Source organism: Onychostruthus taczanowskii, unplaced genomic scaffold, assembly GCF_017590055.1.
Source record: "Onychostruthus taczanowskii isolate IOZ18803 unplaced genomic scaffold, ASM1759005v1 scaffold43, whole genome shotgun sequence".
NCBI classification, from domain to species: domain Eukaryota; kingdom Metazoa; phylum Chordata; class Aves; order Passeriformes; family Passeridae; genus Onychostruthus; species Onychostruthus taczanowskii.
In genome coordinates, this window is record NW_024501792.1 from 668,880 (window position 1) to 677,958 (window position 9,079).

Sequence of the window (9,079 nt, forward strand, 5' to 3'; positions counted from 1 at the left end):
AAGTTGTTTCTCTCTGATTAAATAGAGATAGTTTCCCACTTCAAAGGGAGGGCTCCTTTAATGTATTTTAAATGCTCCAGTGCCACTCGGTGCAGCAGCCTGGCAAGGGCAGCGCTGGCCCCTTGCTCTGCTCCTGGCAGGAGCCCGGAGCCCTGGCGTGCTCCTGCAGCACACTCCGTGGCCTGGGCATGACCTCAGGGTCACCGGGGGTCTCAGCAGATGCTTGCTCTTGTCCTCTCACCCTGGCACAGGGCTGGTCCTGCTGCTGAGCCCCCCAGCCTGGCTGCAGGGCTCCCTGGGGAAGGGGGGACTGGCAGCTCCTGGAAGGCACCAAGGGAAGGAAAACCCAGCTGGGGTTTTCACACCCACCTCTGCCAGTTTGGTGCCCGGGAAGTGAATTGTTCCTGCCTCTGCTGTGGCTGCGCAGGAGGGGAGGATGGGTCTCACTGCTGGGCAAAGCCCTCCTGGACTTTCCACATTTTCATTTCTCTCCATTTCTGGGACAGCAACAGGTCCCAACCCCGAGGCAGCTGCCACAAAAAGCTGTGTGCCTCCGGTAGGAAGATTTGCAGCCCCCTTTAGTGCCCGGGGTGTTCAGGCAGGGTGTGAAGAGCAGTTTGTGGTGCTGACCTGCTCGGGGAGGCTGCAGCACTGCGAGAACAGCTCTGTTTGCCTCGTCACACTCCTGGTACTCAGAGGAGAGCAAAGCCAGCAGCAGGACACGAAGGGGTGAGCCCAGGAAAGGTTCCAATCTCTGCTGGAAGACTTTCCCTCTCCTGCCCTTGCCAGCATCCCTCCAGCAGGCAGGGAGAGCTGTGTCTTTCCCCAGGGATGCTGCAGGAATGCCACCGGAGCAGGGACCAGGGGAATGCAGAGGAGGACAGAGGCCAGGGGAGGGTGGGTGCCACAAAAGCAAGGATTTAAGGACACAGGGAACTTCTGCTTGGCTTTTCAGATTGAAATGTGTATGCGAGGCAGTGCGAGATAGTGGTTGTAAGGGAGGAGGGGATCTGGCAGCTGCACTCCTATCGCTCCTGGTGGGAATTTTTCCATAAAGGACCGATTGTTCGGCGAGGGCGCATGACAAAAATACAATTGGAAAAGTGGGGGAGAAAAAAAAAATAAGGAAGAAAAGAAAATCTTCTCTGTAAGTTGTGCCCTTCAGAAGCAGCCCCTGTCGCGTTCGGAGCCTGGCGGAGCCGCGCTGCCTTGGGAGCCTAAGGTCTTTGTTAAGGAAAGGACACAAAGAGAAACACGAGTTCTCCCGAAGGCTCATTATTCAAACTGCTCCAGACCCGGCTCCGCAAGTGCCGGTGACTTTGGAAGATGAACAATCTTATCTCCCGGGTGAAAAGGACCATTTGTTGTTTGCTGTCCGGGAGAGAAAGCTCACAAAAGGCACGGGAGGAAACTTGGAGGATGTCTGAGCCGAACTCGGGGAGATGTGCAGAGGAGGGAGCCGTGCCAGCACTCAGGGATTCCCTGGAGAGCAAAGCCCAGAGCCCTGGGGGGCAGCGCAGGGACCTCAGGGTCCCTCTCCACGGAAGAAGATGCCAAAGGAGGGACGGAAAGCTGAGGAAGCTCAAGCTGAGCATCCTCCCTCCCCGGAGCCCAGCCAGGCCTGTGTGCTGGCACAGCCCTGCCCAGCTGTCCTGGGCTGCCTGGGGATCTGCAGGCAACTGTTTGCCTTTGTCACTTATTTATTTTGGACGCCGCAGAGGCAGCTCCCTGCCCGGCAGGGCGTGGGGAAGCTGGCTTTGTGCAGCTGCAGCTCCCTGCCCGGGGCTGGACCGCGGCACCGAGCTGGTCCCGAGAGGCTTCGCGCCCCTCTCCCCCTCCTGAGCCACCTCCTAATGATAAAAGTCTCCGTGGTTTATAATTACCAGTTTGACAAGTTCATGAGTTGTCTGTTAATTATTATAATTAGCTCTGGCTGAGTGAGAATGCAGCAGTTCAACAACAATATTAACGATGGGAAAGCTATTATCGAGAATTAACTAGAGCAAACCTGCAGGAAGGGCTGGCCCTGCTCTCCCGGCCTCCCCCGTGCTCAGCCCAGCCCCAAACTGCCCTGGAGAGGGCAAAACACTGGTTCTGCTCACACGAGAGGGCAAGGGAACCCAAACTGACCCCGAGCTGCCTCAAACAGGGTGAAGATTTGGGCCAGTAAAGGAAGTCGTGGTAAGGCTGCTGCAAAAGCACAGGGGCTGCAAAGGGACAGGCAGGAGCCACGTCCCAACAGAGCAACACAAGAATCAGGCCCTGGGAACCTCTAACTCCTCTCTGTTTCACTCAAGATGCTGTGACTGAATTCCTGCACAGGTTTTTCCTCCTCGGAGTGCGTGGCATGAGACGCAGGCCTGAGCAAATATCAGAAAACCCAATTTTGGGCACCCATAATTCGCTGAGAAGAACAGATTTGACTTCTCAAACACAGCATGATCCCACCCAACAGAGCTCAGCTTCCGTCCTCTTTTCCAGTTCAAATGTACACAAGATATTGATCTGAAGGCAGGAGCAAACCTGAGTGGGAGCTGGGACCCTTCTGCAGAGGGTGGCAGGGACAGCCCCACCCTGGAGCCATGACCGAGCTTGGCCACCCCTCAAAGCCCTGCCCTGGTGACATTCAGGGCTCAAAAATCAGGCCCTGATATCCCACGGGAGCAGTTGCCTCCTCGGAGCCAGGGAAGCTCCAGGTTTCTCTCCTTTGCTGGGAAACTTCATTTGCTTTTCAGACAAGAGCTTCTGCGCACCAAGAAACTCCATTTCAAATACTCACAATCTCAAATGCAGACACAGTTATTTATTTTTTTTTAAACTGTAAACAGGTTTTGAAGAAAAGATCAAAATCAGAGGGAAACATTTTGAAGCTGTTGGGATGAAGTGCTCCGCTGTACATGATAGGAATTTCCTGGGAGTAATTTCCATTTGAGGGATTTACATTTGCTTTTACATCCCAAAAGCAGAATGGAGGGGGGAACAGGGTTGAAGTCACAAGGATTTTGGAGGGGCAGCACAGGCATTTCCCAGCTGGCATGGGAAGGATCAGCTCCCGCAGCCTCCCCTGGCCACCCATCAGCATTCCAGCCCTTCTCCCTGCTCTCCCTGCAGCATCTGTGAAGCATCCCCGGCATTCCCCGGGGAGCAGCTCCCTGCAAACACCTGGACCCCGCTGCCAGAGCGGGCCCCGAGGAGCAGAACAGATTTCACAGGGGGAAATGCAGAGGTGGGGCAGGGCGGGCTGTGCTCCTGCATCCCTTCCCTTCCCAGGCAGTTATTAAAGGTTTTGCACCGGGGAACAAATAATTTCAAGCAGAGAAATCCCTCTCGCTTTGTCCTTGCAGACAGATGAGTGGAGCAGGAGCCTCGGCGCTGGGTTCCTCCCTCCCTCAGCCTTCTGGGAAGCTCCTTTGAACACTTACAACATCAGAGCACAGGGCCTGATTTGTTAGACAAGCCAGACTTTATTATTTTTTTAAAAGGGGGATATTATCTCCTGCCTCCAAAGGAAAGGGGAAGAGGAGAAAGCCACTGATACGGAGGGGGGTAGAGACAGACACAGAACCTCATTATTAAACAAAATAAATAAAATATACTAGCAGAAAATGTGTCTTGGCTTTATTACTATATTCTGTCCTCTAAATATTTCATTTCCAACCGATGCCCAAGCCAAATGGAAAATTTCAAGCAAAACTGTACTACTTAGAATATGCTTAATTATTGATTCAGCCAGGAGGGAAAGAGAAGAAAAAAAACCAGAGGGGAAGAGAAGGCACTGAGCCGGTGCTGACTCCTTTTTTATCCGTGCAGCATCCCACCCTCCCTCCTCTGGGAAGGGAGCTCTGGTGCTGTGCTGGGGGTCCCTCCAGCAGGCAGGAGTGAAAAAAGAAAACACCTTGCTCATTGTTTTCCCCTGGCTTTTCCCTCTCTGCATTTTCCTAAAAGTCCTTTTTAATCAGTGCAGGTAATTTTGGGGGTAAATCTTGTGGTCATGAATGAAAGCTAAAAACGTGGACTTGGAAAAGCAGGCAGAAGCTGATTGTAATTCACGACAAAATGCGATTCACAAAACCCCCATCAGCTCAGACTCTGCTTGCGTGCCTGTCGATGCCTCTGACTGTATCTGTTTTCCATCTCCTGCCTGCAAAGCGATCCACCTTCCCACATCCAAACCCAATAAGGTGATTTTTCCAGAGACACAGGTATTCCACGGGCACAGGAGCTGTTCTAACCCTGAGCCAAGCTGAGCTGGAGTTTTCCTGCCACCTTCTCCCTGCAGCCTGTCCCGCTGCTCTCGGGGGTCCTTCAGTCCCCTCTGGAGGTTCAGGGCTGCAGGAGGGCCCCCAGAACCCCCAGGGGACCCTGGAATGGGGGGAGCATTGCTGGGGGGGTCACACACAGGGCCTTGAGGAGCAGCGTGATGCCCAGGGGATGCCAAACCACCGAGGGGGCACAGCCCGCTACAAAGGGAGCCACACAGTCAATTAGGAGTTTCACTGAAATTTCAAATTACAGCCCTTTATTTTTTTTATTCTTTTTAAGCGACAAAGTTATGCCACGTTACAGAGAAAGTGACAGGTAATTTGGGACACCGAGGACTTCTCAGGCTCTATAGTTAATGGGGAGTTTAGCACCAATTCCTCTGTAATTTGCACTTCTGAGAAACCACATTATTATAAAGTCAGAAATCTCAGGCACTTTTAACTCCAAGATCTGCCAGGCTGACGATGACCAGGAACTGAGGAGGCCCGAGTCCACAGGTCACCCATTTCAATATCTGAGCCTGGGTGGCTTCCAGAAACGGCCGCTCCGACGGCGGAGCCGAAAATTGGAGGTGACATTCAGAAGTCTCTGAAAATTATAACCCTGACTTCCTCCTTGAAAAGCTTATCTGAATCCTGGCTTATCCTTTGATGAGGTTACTGAAAAAGCATTCTGCTCGGAGTACTTGAAAGATAACAGGCAATATATGTGAGCGGGTGCGCTCCTCCCGGGGGGAAACACTATCGAACTCGAGCATGGGACACTAATTAAACGGCCTGAATCGTGCTGGACACTCAGCTCCTGGTGCTTGGCTTAACCCCTTCCCAGCCCTGCGCACCTGCAGCAGGTGGGCACGTCCCTGGTGCTCCCGTGGTCAGGTGTGCTCCCAGGCATCCCACTCCATCCTGCCCCAGATGCTCCCTGGGAGCATCCCCTGATCCCAGCTGAGGGGAGAGCATCCTCAAGGAGCTCCCAGAGCCTCCACTCACTGAACAAATCCCATCTGGAGAGCCAGCTCGCTTCGCTGCCCTGGAGATGCGGAGCTGGGGCCCTGCCTAACGCTGCCCGTCGGTAAGGACGTGGCAACATTTAAATTCTCACAGAAGTTGATAAAAGTGCTGGAATTTCTTGGATGCTAAACCCACAGCTGCGAGCAAGGGTCTTCCCAGGCTTCGGGAAGAAAGGGAAAGTGAGTAGAGACAAGAGGGAAAATGATGAATTCAGTAATGCCTAATGGCCTGACAAAGGGGCAGAGGAAAATGATCCTGCTCTGCTTTGGCTTCCTTTAAATGTTCTGCCCTCACAACAGCAGGCACAGCCACATTCCCTGGAGAATGGGAAGAACACCCTTGGTGGGCAGGACCCAGTGCCAGGGCTTGTTCCCAGGCACAGCCACCCTCCTCCTCCTCCTCTTCCTCCTGCCACAGACGGCTCCCCGGGATGCTCCTGCTCTGCCTCTTCCCTGCTGATCCTGTAGCCCAAAAAAGCAGGGAAAAGAACAGAACTGTTTTAATGGCATAATTTATTTCAAAATGAGCTGTCTCTCCACGCTGCCTCAGCCCCCAAACGCCAGTAATTGTTGGTTGGTTCCCTGCCATCTCCCCGCCAGCGCCTTCAGCGGCTGCATGAGATTAGCGGGAAGCATTTGGAGTCCCGCACATCAAAGGGATGGAAAGCTGGAAATTTAACAGAACCTATTATGCAGGTGAGGGAAAAATAGGCAAGTCCTGTTAAAAAGGATGGCTTTTTTCTCCTCTTTCTGGGGCAGGGCATAAGGCAGCTGGGGAAAAAGCCCCAGTTTAAAGGGATTCAAGGCCCAAAAGGCAGGACATGGAAAGAGAAGGGAGAAGTGCCTGGGGTCCTGCAGGAAGGGAGCAGAGCTCACCTGGGATGGGTGGGAAGCCTTGGGTGGCCTGTGGCAAGCCTCTGGTGCCCCTCTGAGAGCAGCCCCACATCCCACATCGGGTCCTGCTGTGTCAGTAAAGAGGGAGAGAGAAGGGGAGATGAGAAAGGAGGAGGGGGAGATGAAGTGGTGGAACTGAAGGGCAGGGTGATGTTTTTCTGATCATCTGTGACATGCCCCTGTGGTTAACACGCCCCTGGGCACTTGCCCTGGGCTCACAGGGCTGCTGCCTGGGGGCTGTGCCCAGGCCAGGGCAGCAAAGCCCAGCAGTGCCAGGGGAAGCATCCAAAGGGCCTTCCTTGAAAACGCTGAGTGCTACTTGCACAGCCCCTTAAACAGAATAATTCATTAGTCAGCTCAGAACAATCAATAGCGCCGCCGACAATTTATACACCAGCTCTGTTTACCCAGCAGACCCTCTTTGATAATATTATTTATGATTCCAAATAACTCCATCGGTGTTCAATAGAGCTGGGAGGTACCTGGGGGACCGGGGCACAATCAAATTATGAAGACATATGGTTTACTCAGCGCTGGAAATGTTCAACTGCATTTCATTACTGCTCGTCCTGCCGCAGCACCTTCCCCAGCGCTCACATGGCCTCCTCCAGCTCGGCTGCTGAACGGGAAGGCTTCTCCATCTCTGCTGACGGAGAGACGTGGCTGCAAAGGGAATTTTGTTGTGCCTGTCCCTGCCTGCGCACGGCTGAAGGACACGCCGAGCAGCTCAAGGCGTCCCAGGCCACGGCGGCAATTAAACCGCGGCGCTGGCGGAGGCAGCTGGGCCCGAGCGCTGCGCGAGCGGCTCGGCACGCTCGGCAGCTCCTGCCTGGATTGACGGTCGATGCATGGGCTGTGTAGTTTTTAATAAAGCGCTCCTGAGATGCCCACGGAGCAGCCAAATGCTGAGTCATTATTATCGACGGAGCAGCGGCCGAGCCTGCGGGGGGGCAGGCCAGCCCTGCTGCTGGACTGCTCTGCAAACTCCAGTCCTCCCTGCAGAGAAGCTGTAATTAATCAGACAATGCATGGTATGCAACAAATTAAAAAGACTGAACTTCCCAACAACAACGATAGGGCTGGAGAGACGCGGGCTGCGCTCGGAGCGAGCTGTGCCTGGCATCCCAATTCCGCTGCACAGGACCCCACAGAACACGGGCTGGGTGCTGCCAGCCCCAGTGGGTGCTCCAGGACGGGCAGAGGGAAGCCAACACTTCTGCTTGTGAACGTGTCCTGGGAGCTCCTCCCCACACGGATCCTGCTCCTTCCCGGCTGGTGAATAGCCAAGACTCTAAAATAAAGTGATAACAGTTACCACTGTGGAAATGCAGTTTCTGAGAAAATCCCACCAGACTAATAATTAAAACAGAAACTGAAGATTCTGACAACCCTGGATTTCTTCTCTGGTTTCAGCTGTTTCTGCTGCACAATTCCCTGTAGGAAAATCTGAATCTTCCTTCCACAGCAAACCCAGACACTTCAGGACCCATTTCTGTTCCCCTTGCAGCAGAATGGAGAAGTGAACAGTGAGATTTCCTGTGGAACAAAATAAAAAAACATTCTAAACTCAGAAACAACAGGGGTTTCACTTCCATCTCCCAAGTGGATGAACTGTGACGTGGATGGACTCCTGCCTTCTGGTGGGAGCATGTGAGACTGAGGAAGCTCCTGAACTTGGGCAGGACAAACAAGACATTGCAGAGCTCTCCCTGCAGCATCTGAGACAGAAAGATCTGGGATCAGGAGCGTCACAGTGTGTGCAGAGGAGGGTGAGGATGGGTTGCGGAGATGCTGAGCCCTCTGACCATCTTTGCAGTTCTTCTCTGGTCTGGATGTAGAAGGTCCACATCTGCCTTCTGGGGACTCCAGAGCTGGAGGCAGTGCTCAGGTGGGGTCTCACCTGAGCAGAGCAGAAGGGGAGAAGGCGTGCACATGTTCCTGGAGTCAGCCTTTGTTGCCTTGACTCCAGGAAGATGAACACACCTCCCTTCCACAGTCACTGCTCTGCCCTTCAGTGCTGAGCCAGGCTCAGGTCTAAGGAGGCTCTGGGCTGTGCACACCACGCTGCTTCTGTAGCCTAAAAGGAAGTGTTTGGATTTCTATATTTAGTTGTCCTCGCTTCCTTCCCTCCTTGACATTTATGAATTTTAGATGCCTTTCATGCTGGGCCTCTGAAGGGCATGCTGGAGAGGCGGCCCTGGCGCTGCATGCCCTGGTCCTGCAGGGATGTGGTCAGCTGCTGGCCTGGCCAGGGCTCGCTCAGGGACCACGGCACTGCCAGGATGCTCTCCAGCCTTTAACAGGCGTGTGGGGCTGCGCAGCTGCCAGAGGGAGGGAAGGGGAAGGGGAGGGAGAGATGTCTGGGAGCAGTGGAAAAAAACGAGATTACAAGGGATCAGGGAGATGCTGTTAAAGTACACGGCAACTTACAGATGAAACAGGCAGCGGCTGCCTGGAGCTGAAGGCAAATTTGGCCGTGGACTTGTGCAAGAGATGTGATGGAATTAGCCTGGCTGGAATGTGGGTGGGATGGGGACCAGCAGACCCTGCAAGCACGCCTTGTGCTGGCTGGTTGGGATGGGTACACTACCCTACCAATGAACCTCACCTAACCAGTACCTTAAACACTGCCTGAGCCTAAGCCTAGGCCTAACTGCATCACCAGGGGTGGTTCAGATCAGAAAGATGGAGGAGCAGCAATGTTGGAGCCCTGCTGGGATCCCCTTGGCATGCCTTTCCCAGCCCCAGGCTGGACATATGGGATGGAGAAAGGAGACAGACCCCGGTCAGACCCTTCCCAAATGCCCAGGGGACTGAGTGGCTCCATCCCTGCTCCCCATCCTCCTCCTCAGCAGAGCCACAGAGGTGCAAGAGGCCTCTCAAGCACAGGGACAGGCAGGGAGCCAGCACGGA